We start from the raw sequence: 17,825 nt of genomic DNA on the forward strand, positions 1-17,825 counted from the left end.
TATATCATTAGAAAAAGTTCTGTGCACATACATTATTTAGAAATTTTTTAATTACCACAAAAATGTAACTTATTCATGTTTACCAGCTGTCTACGGTAGCCTGTCCTTATATAAAGGTCCCCTACGTGGTTACAAAAGCCACTGTTGCGATGCACGCCATCAGCGGCCAATAATACCGCGCCGTTAGATTTTTTTCGACTGCCTCAAAGGTTCGAGGGCTCTATTTTGCTGAAAATTCTAATTTTCAGCAAAATACGAATGTGATTAATAATGCCTCGCCGAAAACTACAGTATCAGAAATGAGATAACCGAATCAGAACCAACTCAATAAGTATTTCAAGGAGCTTAAAAGTTTTTCAAAGGTTTCCTTCATCTGCACTAGTTGCAAACTTTATCCATAGTGAGCTAACGAGCAGCTGATAATATTTTTTGCTGAAATGTTACTTTAAGGTTTCTTAGAAAACGCTTTGAGAAGTTTTTATTATATTACTGACAGTCTCTACAATCATATTTTTTATATAAGGCCTATTATGCTCCAGATTATATCTGGAAAGGATAGAATAATATTTTTACCAAACGTGTCTCACTATCATTAGATAAATAATTTTCGAAAGGAGATGTGAACTTTCTTTCAGGAATATGTAATTTCTATTTACTTTTATAAAAATACATATACCATTATTAACCTATGTTAATTAATGTAACCTATGTTAGTTAAAAAAAAATGCATTTATTTGGAGCAAGCAATTATATACACTCTCCAAACATCTTTTTTTAATACAAAAGAGGTAGTGCATCACGCCCGACGCCACGCTTCTAGTCAAGGTACCCAAATAAAGGTTGTACTGATATAGTTATAAGTATTTTTTTACTACTCCCAAGGTGTAAAGCCGTTAACAGTAAAACTTTACAGCAAGTGACAGTATCTCACAATAGATCAAAGTATATCTTCACAGTTGTTTTGGAGCCCCTTCAATCCGAGCGGCTCTCTTAGATTTATGTGACTTCATTCAACTATGTTTCTCCCTTACTTACCTGGACTTTTTTGTGGTAAGGGTCGACTGGCCTGGTGTTCTGTATATTATTAGGGTGCTCCAAGATCCACACTTTCATTTGAAAAGTCCAGCATTTCCTTATAAAATTCACTTCATATTAAAGATATAAAAAACTTCGTCTGTTGTTCCGTGCATAAACTTAGAATGATTACTTGACTACGCTGAATTCAATTGTATTACTGTCTATTATAATAATATTTAAATGAAATAAGTAAATCTAAATTCAATTAAACCTAATTTATAGAAATGGATTTCCATAAATTTTGCCTCGAACCGTGGTCGTCGTTACGATTCGAACTATTTGAAGCATTCAAAATCAAAACCGAATGCCAAATGGCAAGTTGAATATTAACTGAGGATTTAGTATTTAGTCGAGAGTGGAAATTGAAACATGTCGGCTGTTAATTGTGCCTGGGCCGCGTCAGCGGGAAAGGCGGACCAGGGGCTAACTTTGGACATAGAACTTATTTGTTACAAAATTCATATTATTATGGTAAATGCCAGATTAGTATGGTCAAAGACATTTTATCTGAAAGTCACATTTTGAAACATACATGTTATTCGCAATAATGACGCTCCTACTTAAGACCGACAGACTTTACACTCCATTTTTCTACAAGTTAAGCTCGTGCTTTTGAATGTGTGATGCCCATCCTAGGGCGAGAATTTTGTGTTTATAGGTTAGGTAAAAATAAAATTCATTAAAATTGTGTAGAAAGTAATACTATAGTACTTACATATAATATTTATATTAAAAAATATATATCACGATAAAAAAAGCTTTTATTTCGAAACACGAACAATAGTCGAATAAAATATGTTGTTAATTGATACTGGCCAGATGTAAATGTAAATGAATTGGGTTTCAATTCTGTTTGTCGATTCGTGTGGACCTCAGACAGTTCAAATAGGAAAACCATACGAGTTTCAAATGGCTTTCGTATTCTCTATTCCAGATTCAAATTCAAAATATTTTTTAGTTTTGCTTTAGAACATGACGTGAAATGATTTGAATTGATTAATGATACTATTTGTTCGCCGCGAACTTAGACCTCGCGAACACAATAGTTTTTGTTAGTTTTTACAAAATTATGAATATTTTAAACACTACTTTACCGATTTTGTTGCCCTTACAATTAATATAAATCTGTTTCAATATGTGAAACAAAGCGTGTTTTACTATATTAATGACATAATTTACCCATAAAACAACATTTCCCGTTGTTGTATATCACTGTCCTCTTTAACAGCGGTTAAGTAGCCCGTGTGTACGAAGCTAAATGTGATTAGTTCGGAGATAATTACACATTCCATTTGTCGGGTTAAGCCGAGCTAATCGGACGCCCGGTTTGATAAGGGTCCCGTGGAGGTGCGAGCCGACTACTACCAATTGTTGCAATATTTTAATTGACTTTTTTCGTGGAATTTCATATAAATTAGCTTTTATGAACCACATCATTTATTATTAATATTTATTATAACATCTTTCTTTTTGTTCATTGAAACCAAAAATGTGTTACATGTCTATCCATCTCCTTAAGGCCTTCTTGTTTTGTCTCACCGTTTTGTTCCCAGGTCTTTATAGTGTGAAACAAAATATCTGAAGGCTGAAATACATGCTGTAGGGTCTCTATCTACAAGTGAAAATAATTTACACGAAATTTCGGAAACTTAATTGTATAGTTCAGTGACCGAATGGTTGTTGGTCTACGAGCACGCACGGTAGTTACAATTTATTGGAAAACTACGAACTATGTTGGAAATGTGCTGACACCGCAAAATATAAAGGCATGTTATATTTTGTGGTCTATAAATAGAATTCAGTAATATCCTTACTCAATTCATAAAAATCTCTTCAACAATAATGACTTATTTCACCACTTGCTGATAAAGTATCAGATAGCCTTAATATCATACAGATAGCGTTCGAAATTGTATTCCACAAGTATTATATAAACTGGCCTTAACGGGTTAACTGGCCAAACACATCAAACAGATTTATCTAAAATTTAGTATCTGTTAGATTACAATATGGTATTTTATCACTTTAAAACCGCAAGAAGTTATTGAATTAAGAATAGTAGTTTTAAGCTTTTCCCGAACAGACAGACTGACGTGGCAAAGGACTTTGTGTTATAATAATGTAAGGTCACCGCGGGGTTTATTTCTCACATTTCTGTGATACATTGAATGTTACTAGAATATTCACACGGCGGTAAAAAAATTGCGAGAAAGTACGATACGAGTACGGATTATAATTCGCGTGAATAAATTCCGCGCGGTCAAGTTATTCCAGGTTATATTCTACCCGCATATCAAATTTCATAATAATCTGTCCAGTAGATTTTGCGTGAAAGAGTAACAAACACACACACACTTCCTTAAAAACTTTGACATTTATGATATTAGTTGGATTTAAAAGTATATCGAGCGGGCAGTGTTTGATGGTGACCATAAACTTAATGAAATTACGAGTACTCAAGCGCCATTCCAGAGTCAATGTTATTGTCAACTGACACGCATAGATCTATTGGCGGTTTTCCGTGATAACTCAACTGATAAACGAACTCGTACCAATTTGTATTCTGATGGTATCTTTACAAACTACCCGTGCAACTGTAGCGATCGTGAATGTGTTATTGTCGATGTCACTATCCTTTTCATATTTTAAACTTTAGAAATGGCATAAATATCTAACATTTTGGAGAAACGTTATTCCAATAGAATAAGATGTTAAATGTGCAACTTTAAGGGTGTGTTGGATCTTGTAATTTCAATCCACGGTTCAACGGCATAACGCAATGCACATACAAATTATAAAGATATCGCGAACCACTATTTGAAACAGTTTCATTCATAACGCCATATATGTCGGCCGCTATACAATGGAGCAGTTGTCGGGTATTTGCGAGTGTAAATTGAAACATGTCGGCAGTTAATTGCGTCCAGGCTCGTGAGGCCGAGCCCGGGATTATCCTCAGCCCTTAGAGTTTGTATCTATAACGACCTTTGTCGGCAGAGTAGGAGGTATTATGTAATAGCTGAGATCTTATTTTTAATCTCTCTCTCTCTCTCTCTCTGTCTCTCATCATCGTCGCATGCTGATTGCAATCTTGGCTATGGCGATCCGGTGACCCTTTACAAAAAAACCTTTTTTTTTTTTTAACAGATTCAGGTATGATTTTCGAACCCACTCTCTGCCTAACGTCAACTCTCTATTTACTGTTGTTATTGCCTAACTGCAATGTCTTTATCCATTGTTATTATACTTTTATACAGATGTTCCTAGTCAAAATCCACATGCATTAGGGCAGGATCGGTCAGCCGTGGAAAAAAATACAAGTAAGAGCGATGATTGATGTAATCAGCTATTTGCTAATTACATTATGCTCAATAGCGCTGGTCCTCTGATCCTTCATAACTTCTCATGGGTCGTTACCCAAGTTAGCTTAGCACACCTGAGCTAAGTGTTCTTCTATAATAATAATAAGTGTTCTTCTTGCTCCTTACTTATACAGATGTGGTCGATTCATACTGTCTTCTGTACAATTAGTTCCTATCATACCCTCTCTCGCTCTCTTTCTCTCTCTCTTTTATCTGAGCGTTTTCTCGGTTCCTTCGTTCGATAAATTCTTTATAACTGAAAATCATAATCTTTTTGGATACTCATAAAAATAGTAGAATTCTGCCCATAAAAGAATTAAAGTAATGGACGATCCAAAATGTCTGCAATTTATCAAATTTCGCTTCTAAAGAACAAAATGATGAAAAGAGGGCAAAATAAAAACGAAATGTATTATACAATTACCTATTACCGTGAACATTTGTTATGCGGATTTTTATCTGGCGAGGTAACTCGAAATAATCTTCGCAAGAGTAATGGTGTTCGCATTTTATACAGTTTTGTTTTACACAACCTGCCGGGCCAAGAAAAATAATAAATTCATATAGAAAATTACATGAATCTTCATCTTGCAAAAACTATTATAACTAAAAAAGTTATCTGAATTGATAATGGGTCAAAATCTTCATTATATTATCCGACATACCTATGTGCTGCAGTGGACTTCCCACTACATCAGGACATAGACCTCTCCCAAATATAACAAGTATGGATCTAAATCGTAAAACTATATGGAAATCTATTAAGCAATTGACTATGAAACAAGTCAAATCAATTCAAAACTTGTATGAAAATGACGTCCTATGACGGCACGATTTCGGAGTCAAAACGCATTCATATCCTAAATTTAATGAGAACAAATTAAACGTTAATCACTTTCCTATATAAACTGAACAACAAAAGTGGTGTTAAATCAATGTATTTAGTCTATAATTACAAATAAAATACGATAATATTCCAGAGGATGGTCACAGTAGGAAATTTGATCGTATAAAGTAATACATACATACATAAAGCCATCTGTTTATTAGTTGGAAAAGCAAGTAGGACTGCTGGTACTTATAATTGCTTATAGAAATACTTATCCCAAAATAACCTCTAAATTATTCCTTTAATTGTCCGGAAACCACATTATAATGTCCAAAATATTCTGCCAAAGTTTAATTGACTCAATTAAGGTGGGCGTGCGACAGCGCGCGGTAAGCCAGCGAGTTCTTTTTAACCCCCCACGCAAACAGTGTGCTGTAATAAGTTTAATAAAGCTTCAAGCCGATTATAATATAACTTTTTGTAAGTCATCTTCTTTATCGAAGTTATAAAATGTGTAATACAATCTAAAGCACTGTTACTAACAGTGGTGTAAGATTTTAGGTGTGTAGTCATCTAAAGTCAGTGATTTGACTAAAACAGATATATCGTATTGTCATTTATTACACATTGTTAAATAGCGGATTCTCCAATTTCTTTTTTTTTATAAATATTTATAGACAATGTGCATATTTCGTAATCCGTAGAGCAGTGGCTGCTGGAACAACACGACGTAAGGTAATCCACACGAGAATAACAATGTTTTCACTTTATTTTCACTTGTTTTTGCTCATTCCCGCATCGCTCCGAGGGGACAAATGGTTATGACTAGGACCTTTGCCTTATTTACAAGTTGGTTTTACAAAACCCACCTTTGCCTACTTTTTATTGAAATAACAAAAGTATCACGTAACACGTGTAACATGTGGCGTTATGATAAAACTATTCTCAGTAAAAAGTGTGTGGATTTGTTACCCGGCTTTGTAGTACCCGGAATACATGATTAGGATTATTAATTATACTATTGAGTGACTATACAACACCATAAATCTAAGTACAGAGAAAAACAGATACATTTTCATGTAAGTATGAATGCCGATATTCAATACATATAAGTAGAATATCCGCATTCCCACAAGCCCGAGACAATCATGATTAGTCTTTGAATCTTCTAGGGCTCTATTAATCACAATAAATTAATCGAGTCCTATAATATTTGAGATATTTTCTTTATTATTCGTAATATTAACTTTTTATTAAATATTTTGCATAATTACTTCCGAAACGCTTACGTTGGAACTTTTCGAAAACTTTACGTTGGTTAAAAGTGGCGTGCGAGTATTCAAAAGATGCCTGCAGAATGTTCCTCATAAAGAACTCTTCGCTCAAAGGAAGCATATAGAAATTTTGTATCACTTACGACATCACGGAACCCATTTTCGGGCTTCTCGAGATATTCTGGCGAGAATGGTGGCAGTATAGTACCCATGGGGCCTTCAAGATTCGACCCGAATGCAAAAAGTGTCCATTGGACCGAAATTACAGGGCCCACTCGACCATGCCCACCACCCAAAATTTTATATAAAATGTGTTAATTGGCCTTATTTTTGGAATAATTCTGGCAACCAATGGATCTTCAAAATTAGAGCCTATGTAGGTTAAATATATTTTTTGTAGGTTTGCTTGGATCCCAAATTATTATGGAAAATCGAATTATCAATAAAAAATTGATGAGGATGAATTATAGAGGTCCAACGAGTACTAAACCAATGGTGGCGGTTCTTGTGAAATTACTTCACGAACCCAGCACCGCGCCCGCCTTTATAATATTTGTGATGTATGGCAAGACGCCACACATATATTGTGATCTCAACGTCGTCGTCGAAAGTATCCAATTTACTCCAAAATATCACACAAATACTGCCATCTATTTATAACACACGTGACGTGACCAAACACGTAACAATAATAAGACATTGGAAATATCTATAAACACAAATAAATAAATGATATGTTGCGTGTGGTTCCGCCCTAGAATGGGACCACTCCATATAATGTTGTGCAAGGCGACTAAGGGGCAGCTGATAGGCAACAATAGCATTCCTATGGAGGAATATTGAATGTATTGAATATAAATTTTTGAATGAATGAAAATTCGTTTGGGAACGTACATGGCTCGTAATAATTGTAAGTATTATTTTAAAAAATGGCTCCCGAAAATGTCTAATCGAATCGAGAAAGTATTTGTACAAGAAAATTCCTATGAAACGAAATAGTGCAACCCATATCAGGGCTGACAGAGACCGCAAATGTCAATATTTTCGTTTACGCTCTATTAAGCTGTCCTTTGTATTATTTTCGGATAAAAGTTTGTAACTACATATCAAATGTGATGTGATGTAGATGTGTATCGAAATGGATAACGCTTATTTGTCCAACTGTATAAGAACCAAGCGTGCAATATTTAAATACCTATTATGACGTCATCAGACTGTATTAGCGACGGAATTAACGAGCGCAATTCAGTTCAGCAACTATTTGATGTTTTTCAAATATCCGAATGACGTCCGAAGTCAACTTTGACGTTAATAATAAATAATGAAATCTCCCCTTTTTTGGCACACAAATTACATACACTTAGGCCATATATCTCGGTATATATATGTGGTGCATTTATTATATTATGTATTGAAAATGAAAGATATGTGAAACGCTAACCACTTTATAGTTTGCACGTTTTAAACGGTTGATATGATATTGGGTAGCAATATCTATGTCACAACAGAAATTAGTAGGCGGTGACTGTAACCACATAAATCGAAATTTTGTGACTATTACTCATATGTGCATGATAAATTTACATATCTTGTTGTTGTATATGTGATAAATTCCGTTTCAAAGTTAACTTTTGATAATGACTTTAACAGTTCCCTTCCTGGATTATTTGAAATTATAATAGATTCTTTGCCAAATCTTCCAGAATAAAAAGCACTAATATGTATGTAATTATCATATTCAGTTGCATAGTAATGTGTGATGTCAAAACTTTAAAACCTTTACCACTGACCAATAAAACATAAGTAGATATAGATATATCTACTAGGAAATATAACTTGGAGAAATATAAATATTGTGCTTTGGTAACATTACAGTGGCAAAAAAGTCCCAGCAAAATTATTGTATCAAAGTAAATATAAAACACAACTATAAATCTTCTGCAACTAATTTCCTAAAAGAAACAAATTTGGTTCGCACGACGTTCTTTTTTTTTCACTTCGTTAAACCTGCTACGATGCACTATTTCAAAACGAATTTCGCTATTGTGCTTTCATTAGTGAATCCGTGACGAAATTGCAACAGCAAATGTACTGAATTTTTAAATAGACCCGCTCAAATGCTATTTCAATTATTCCTAGTTCCTCACTCTATCCCCGGATTCAAGTTTCAGATGAACTAAATTCAGAACGGCATTGTTTCCCGCAGAACGTTTTACACAGTTATAGTTAGACCGTTCACACGAGGGTTGCAGGCGTAGTTATCTTGTAAGCGTATTGTAATACAAACTATAAAAATTAACCAAAACTAGGAGGATTCGGCACACATTGATGGTATTTCATTGTGGTAAACAAAACCTCACAAGCAAACTACGCAATGTTCATTCATCCGCGTCGACAACTGTCTGAGTCTGGCTATAGTGTGTATAGCCGGAATATTACGCATGTGGTACGAGAACACAATGAGCAAGGACATATATTACGTAAAAAGGAATCGGCACACGACGACACGTATTACGATATGATTAGGAGATGAGCCGTGTGCGAACGACCTTCTCCCCACGAGTACAACTCAAATATCTGACTAGGTAGACGTTTTCCTGATCAAATGAAAATGTTCATAAATATATAAAAATGAACCCAAAGCCGATGCAAATAAAATGTATAGTCAACAGCTGATCTCAATTTAGAAACTTTCGCTGATGTGCTATATATCCACCATTGATCTAAATTAATTGTAAATTCAACATTGTTACTATGACGTAAAGGTCAAAAGTTGACTTGACTATGTTTTTTCGCTTCCTGACCAAAAAAAATAAAGTAACAAAAGATGAATCTGAAGTGAAATCATATTTAAACAACACTAACTAAATAATTCATAACAACAAATTGATTTATCCTACATTTTTCAAAAATAATCACGTCATAAAGCTTGAAAAAAATTACAACATTAAAAAGTAAAAGGGTCGAGGTGAAACGTGTGTCCCTGCGCACCGTGAAGTCAGTCCCAAGTGGGCCGTCAAGATTTAAACTCCTAGACGTAATAAAAAGGCCTAGCGGTGATTTTATAGCCGAAATACCCCGGGTTGTTTAGATATTAAATTGTTGATATACTTAAATAATAAACTTTTTAAAAACTGTAATAGATGATCTTATACAAAGATCTTCTATGATATCTATCTTGTATAAATATTATTTTTTTTTTGTTTTGATTAATTATTTTTATTGTTCAATGGTCGAAATCATAGGTATTGTATTTCTATAAAACAAATGTATGTATAAACAAATGTATAAATAAATGTAATGTAATGTATAAACAAACGTATAAATAATATTTACCGTTAGGAAAACTTTCTTTAATATTTCAGTTTACCAAATCAAATGAATAAGAATGTCATTTTCAAATCAACCGGTGTAGATGCTATTCGTGGTACGGATGCTACGAACGCTACGTCGTAGGCGTCTACGACGTAGAAGCATAGGAGGACAAACGGTGCGGTATTGAAGCCATACGAAGCGATGTAGGTATGTACATTTTCGTAGAGTGTGTATACTATACCCTTGAGTTTCGACAATGCGCACTGTAAGCGATAGAAGAAGCAGAACATAGCGTGTTCGTTCAAAATCTAAAATAACTTTCCCAAGCTTTTTAGGTACTTATTTTTACTATACTATTGTGGGAGAGAAAGAAAGAAAAATATAATACGTCTCCTTCCACGCAAATTGTAAAAATTAATTAAGGGTTTTACACTGAAGATTCATCTCATGGATCTCAAGCAACCTATCATTTATTAATCTCAATTCAACACATGAGACACCACATACAGCTACATGGGGGTCTTCGTGTTTCGCAACTCTTGGCTCTATCCACCCCGTCTTAATCTAATTGACACTGTTTTCTAAAAGTAGTTACCAGCCAGCACTATTGCAGGTAACCATTGTACAATCACCTTTGTTTTCGTTAGGAATGTTCATAGCAGAATTTGCATATTTGGGCGTTTAAGCCCTGTCCAGGGTCGGCGAGTGATTGAATTATTTACTGGCGCGGCCCGCGGGTGCTCCAGACGTGACCTGTGTGCGGACCGCGGATTGGCAGCCCTGGCGAGCCCTCATAATTGTTATAATTAGCCGGGAGCTGCCGTGCTTCGATAATGACCGACACGTGCCACTAGTGATGCGCCGTCAGACAACTTGATTACAATCGAATCGATGGGTATTAGCCACTATTACTAACTAAAAAGCAAATGCTTTTTAGTTAGTTGAAGTCATTTGGACAGGAAAATAAATTAGGATTTTAATTGATGACTGATGATAACAAACCTTATAGAATCGAAGGTATTAATCATAAGATTCTTACGTACTTATTCTAACATCTATTCTATGGGTATACGCCACTATTGCTAAGGAATAAAATAGACAACATTTTATAACCACGACCTATAGTGTTGATGTTATTGCAAATTACATTATAAATTGCTTTTAGCATAAAATATGGAAGTAAAAACTTCAAAATTACAAGTAATAAAGCTATTATTGTGCACGGCAAGATATCAAAAAGCCATAATATCGTAACGTCTAAAGTTGTTGTAAAATTTTATGTTACGATCCTGTTCAGCTAAACCAAACTTTTGTGACGGCTATACGGACTTTATGTTGATACACAGGTAATACGTATACCTGCAAGATATAAGCTGAGGCCAAATAAATACGTTTTTTATTATTCAAACTAACTGGTGTGGCTATATAATCCTACGCATAATATAAATGCGGAGTAATAACATAAGTGTGTGTCAGGATTTTTGTTGTTCAATTATGCTAAATCTACTTGACAAATTTATATGAAATTTGGTACACAGAATCCTTGGATACTTTTGGAACCTTGGATACACAATATATATATATATACATTTGCAGCTACTCTATCAAAAGTAGTTCTATTTTTGCTTTATATTAGACCCTATATAACATATTAAAAACAAGAAAAAAGACTTTAATATCCAAAGAAAGTCTTTATATATACCTATACACTACTGGTTGGTATGTATGTATATGCTTTTTGCACAGTAAAAGAAATCATTAAGATCAAACAGAAAAATATTTCATATTTACGATTTTGAATACAAAACCTTAAAATCTCATTTACGTCCAACAAAACAGGAGTTCACAAAACAATGCACTGTTTATGCAAGTTTTTCCCGCGCTTTGGTTGGACGAGACGGCTGTCTAACGACGCCGTCCAACATCATCTGGTGTTCCAAAGGACAATAGAATTCAAGAAATTAAACACAACAGCATACTTTTTTAATTAATTGCTATACAATAATATATTAAGCTGTAGAAAATCAATTGATTATAATAAACTTAATTTCAGTTGTGTGTTTCGTGTTTTTGGTCAGCACCTAGGCGAATAGTCTTTTTCTCTTATGAGCTGTCTCCCGGTTTCTTAAATCGTTAAGTATCGGAGGATCACTTCGCACAGTCTTCGGTATCCTTATGTTTATCAGACACGCGTATCCTATGGGTTTTCTCATACTGTCAGGTCATGCGGAATTTGCATTTCTTATCTACGTACTTTGCCGGCCAGCGTGAGAAAACGATTTGCCAATCATTAAGAGAGTTCAAAGAATTCTCATATCTTTTAAATATGTATGTGAAGTCATGAAATTAATTGTATGTAAAAGAAAGATTTGAAAATTGCATAATCAGCGTGCCAGGCGGCATCTTGCCAGATCCCTGCGGTTATAAATCTCACGTCTTCCATTCAATGGAGCCTCGTGCGAATTATGAACGCCCCATTAGTTCCGAACGTCTTTATATTATTTGTACTGGCAATATTATTTATTACCGATTCTCCAAATTTTATTGTTATCTTGAAATTTACTAACACAATTCACACTAAATACAATTCTCTAAATACAATTCACGCCTCAAAGACGAAATATATACTCGTTCGTTTTATTACCGGAATTACGTTCAAGAAGTAAATTCTGACAATGAAATGTATGTACAATCCCACTAAATATTTCCAAGGCACAGGTAAATTCACACTACTTATTACAATGGAAATGATAGTTCTTGTTAAGTATTTCTGAGAAGAACTTAGATCTCAACTACCGTACCACACTATATATAACTGTCTATTCCGTCAACTGAATTGATATAATATTTTTACCTATAAATATAAAAGATGTATAAAAAGCAAACATTAAAACTAGGTTTAGCTAGGCCAAGCTAAATGTACTTGTAGTTGTGACAGTGAATACGGCTTACTGCAATATACGATGTGGAGGGTAGATGCAATTCGTAAAAGCCACCAAATGTCTACCCCGTGCCCGAGGGGCTCGTGTCCTGAGCAGCAGCTGGCGACCACATAAAATATTTAATGGCCGACACTACTAACAAAACGAAATGTTGAAATCCTACATTTTTTTATATTTACACAAAATTGAAATCTTGAGAAGACAATGATAAATAGCTTCAATATATCTTCACTTAGGTATAGCAGGTATGGAATATTAAATCTGTTTTTTATCTGAGTTTATTTACAACTTAAGTTATGCCATATATAATATAAGTATTATGTTTCTGCCGTTATGTATGTAGTTATACAGTTGCTCTTTAGAAGTTTTCTAACAAGTAATAAGTACTATTTTACAATGTATTATATACGAGGATCAAATGTCGCAGAAATCTGTTTAGTAATTTCTGCGCATACATGTGCAAAACATTTTAAATGAATAAATATAATCCTACTATTCTACTAATATTATAAATGTGAAAATTTGTGAGGATGTGTGTATGTATATTTTTTACTATTCCACGCAAAATCTACTTACCGTTTGTAATGAAATTTGGTACACGAATAGAATATAACACATAGGGTACTTTTTATACTAAATTTTAATTCCCACAGGAGCTTGTACTGTCAGCTTTTAGCAATGAAACTTCTCGATGTCAGATCAATCGAAACTTTGAATTTCAGTACTGTTTACATCGAAATATTCTTGAGCTCGCCGAGGGTTGGCTTGACGTCGTCATCAAGGATGACATGCTTGTCAATAGTCTGACAACCAGCAATGCCAATGACCTTGCGAATGGAGACGAAGGAAAGCAGACCCTGGGCTTTTCGACACTCAACGGCTGCGAAGTAACCGGAAAAACGCTCAGATCATAGAGAGTTTATATTCTTAATCAAATGTGTTACCTGATATATCATTTCTTTCTTAGCTTTATATTCAATTAATTGAAAAATAACATTGTACTTACATTTTATCAAATGAACAAAAACATTATCGTAAAGCGCCCAATGTAATTTAGAATAATGTTTTGTGTAATGGCTATGCTGAGAAAAGTAGAAGAGCAGTGGGCTTTTTGTCGAAATTCCCACGCCCGGTCTATTACTTTAACGTCTAAAGATTCAACGATTCCTAATACCCTAACAATAAGGTCCAATAACTTGCATGTTTTTCGACTACAAAACCAGAGCAATCCACAATAAGATAAATTGAGAATGAATTTATTTCAATAGAGTGTTTCCCAGCACGACAGTTATTCTATAAGAATACTCAGGTATTCACTCTTTATCGTGTTTCGTTAATTCTTTTTCAAAAAGTAAATTCTAATTTATAAAAGCTTTACAGACAGCCGTCGGCGACCGAAATAAATATTTTTATAAAAATATTTCCAATTGAAGCATTTGAAACAGTTCAACAACGAACTATTGACCATTGAAAATAATAGTTAAACTATGATACTTTTAAACACCTTAGTTAGCTTCATGGCACATGAAGAAACGGTGCAAAATATGCATGTAAAGGTGAAGCATGCCTACATATTAGAACCGTGTGGTTTGGAAACATATAAGCCCGTGAGGTCCGTCTGCCTGGTTGAGGTGTGAGGTCACGTGAGATGCTTATCAATTACCAGTAGTCCAATTGTTCGGACCAGAGGACTGGTAAAGGATTGGACCGGACTTAGATACAACCAACTGAAAATAGCGGTCCAAGCAAAATAGAGGGTTTCCGTATGCTGACCTCCAAACTTCAATTCGCAGATGGTACCCCATGATGATGAGAGGTCTTGAATTATTTAAACAAAGAATAATCATTGCCATACAACGCGGCAATGCTGCCAACCTTCTGGGTATGTTTTCGCAGGGCCTGCGGGCCTTTTATTATTAAAATTCAACCTAAATACAGAAAATAAACAATTTAAAATGTTTATTTTATCATAATATTGAAATTAACATTTTTAATATCAAAGGAATGATACTTTTTCAATTCTAGATTTTTCCTTTATTTATATTGGTCCGTATCTTGGGTTCATTCATTTTTGTTACCTATAAATCCCAAACAACATAAAACTATAAGTTACTTATATAGCAAGGCTTCGCTATTTCTTCATAATATTTTTTATGCCTTGGAAGGGAATCGCTTGGAGATAATTATTTTATCTCATTATTAGTCTGCAATAATACCATTTCTCTAAAACAGAAAACCCATAATATCTAAGTGCATAAACTAGAAATATGCAATAGACTGACTATTTGCAATAAACTATTTTCAACTATAATGAAGTTTAGTAAACAAATAAAATCGAACATTGATTTGTTATACATGTCACACATGCAACACAATTAAATTAAATAGGTAATTTGATTTTAAAAATGATAATGAGGTGACAAAATTCTCGAATCGAGCGGGAAATTAGCTTATGTATTTTTATTAATCGCTTTAAAAATACAGTTACACCGTCCAACAATACAAAATAAACGTCCAGAAAATATTATATATAAATTCTTTCTCAAGTGATGTTAGTTAGTTAAGTTTACTTTAACTAAGAAGAGACTCAGTAACTTGAGGAAACTAGTGGCGGCGTTGTAAATAGGGGCAAACAAGTCGGTCTAGAGAAAATAACAACTTGTTAACGTCACGTATACAACTATTTATCTATAAATCTAAGGCTGGGTCTCCACCAAAGCTGCGCTGCGCTGAAGAGAGTTTCAAGCAACCAATAGAATTTCGTCTTTGCTGAAGTCACCCTGCCACTCATCTCGTGTGATAAGTGTTTCTCTCGTGTTTTAAGCGATGGGTTGAGTTAATTAAAGGGCCACAATAATATTGTTATTGTCCCTTAGTCGCCTCATACAACTTCCACAGGAGGATATGGAGAGGTTACATTCAAGGTACACATGTAATATAATTGAATAGAAGCGACTAGCATACAATAATTTCAACAATTTTGATTAGGTTATTATTAATGTTATATGCGATATTCCCGGCGTCGTTCGGGTAAAAACATAATAAATGATACATCCAAACCTACCTCAGGAATCACATAATCTACTAGTGAAAACAACATGCAAATCCGTGCGGTGTTTGAGTTTACAGCGAACAGACAGACAGACGCGGCTTTGTTTTATATTAGGAAAGGATATAAAGATTGATAAACATGATCTCGCTGACTATTTTGTACACACGGCGCCTCCGCTCTCTAAAACAAAATACATATAGACCTTTTGCAGCAACGATTGAAACCAAAAATTAACCAGAAATTCTTTTGAAAATCATAGTTCAAATATAAAGAAAATTACGCAGTTAGTCTACAAATAACTTATTATCTAGCCAAATAATGGTTGATAGGACAATTCCTTTATTTATTTAAACATGAAATAATCGTAAATAGAAGACGGCGTTGTACAAAATTTTGTGCTCACACGACGGTTAGGTGGACATCAATCGCTCGCGTCCTAATAACCGTTTAAATAGCAGAAAGATTTATGTTAAAACCCAACAAAGGGCTCTCGATCCTCCTGCGCCGATAAATCTACCCCCCAAATAATACGATCCCTGGCGATTTGTTCTCGGGACAGACACTGTTTTGTCCAATATAATCTGGGATACAAGGAACGCGTCAAGTTATTCTGTCAAACCACGCAATAAAAGTAAATAAGTATTTTCATTTTTACGATATACTGAGTAATGATGAATTCTTTCCCAGCCGTTAAGCGTCGGAGCCGACAATAGAAAAAGATGATAATAAATTATTCATTTTACAATTCGCAGAACATTTATATCACAAACATAAACAACAATAAATATTTCAGTGGTTAAATATTTTATTAATTTACCCATTAACGATTAAATTACAGTACTGATAGCTTAGACGTAAGTTTTCTTCATTCTTGGTTTCCCGCCTATTATACAATTTTCGTTATTTTACGGAGTTCGGTTATGGTTTAGACCATAGATAAAAGATATATATATGGTTTAGACATAGTACCTACTATTTCCATGGGTTTAGACACTAAACTTTAGAAAATGTTATTGTTGACTGTCAGCTGTTGAATATTTTTATCCATAGTCGACTAATGCTATAATATCATGGAATTAGTACTCAAGTACTTACTGAATCCATGGATAATTTGTATAGTTAAATAGTTTATCATGTTCAAAACTGACTGAATCATATTTTTATTTAGTTTTATTTTCATTTTTCTTATTTTCTATGGGTTATCTTTTATGTTGTATTTTGTGTTGTTTATTTATATATTAGACAAAAGATAATTTAGCTTGAAGTATGTTCTTATGAATAACGGGGTATATGTTTATGAATTTCAACAGCGACAGTGTCATTGCCCTCGATGCCATTGAGACAGTCTTCGGTAAACAGGTGCTAGTGCAAATTTATTTATTGAAATCTGCGTCTAATCAATGATTCATTAAAATATTCACTTGCAAATAAACGATTTTATTTAAAGCTTTTCAAATACATTGTATTCATTAATTTGAATAATAAGTGGCGTGTGGCTCCGCCCTAGAATAGGACCACTCCATATCCTCACGTGGATGTCGTACGAGACGACTAAGGGACGCACAGGCTAGGCATCTGATAGGCAACAATAGCATTCCCAAGGAGGATTTACATCAGGCAGGCGGTTGTAAATTACAACATGTTAGCTTGCAACATTGGCAGATTATCAACCAATCTTGACCATTCTATTTAATTATCGTCAGAAACGACGAGTTCGTCAAAAATCCCTTTTCTTCAATTTCTTGACAGACTCTAAAATATATCAATTTTATCAAGATCCAGTATTATTTCTCTAATAGCAACATATGAAGGTAACCCTAGCTCTGAAATAGAAACTTCGGACCACGTATCTTTTACAAATCACACTCTCGCTTACCGGTGAGCGACAAAAGAGCTGAGACCACCTTTTTTATCTCCCTCTTTTCGGTTGGACGAGCCTCCTAATGTGAATGAAGAAAATTATTGCTCCAAAGA

This window comes from Plodia interpunctella, chromosome 2 (assembly GCF_027563975.2).
Source record: "Plodia interpunctella isolate USDA-ARS_2022_Savannah chromosome 2, ilPloInte3.2, whole genome shotgun sequence".
NCBI classification, from domain to species: domain Eukaryota; kingdom Metazoa; phylum Arthropoda; class Insecta; order Lepidoptera; family Pyralidae; genus Plodia; species Plodia interpunctella.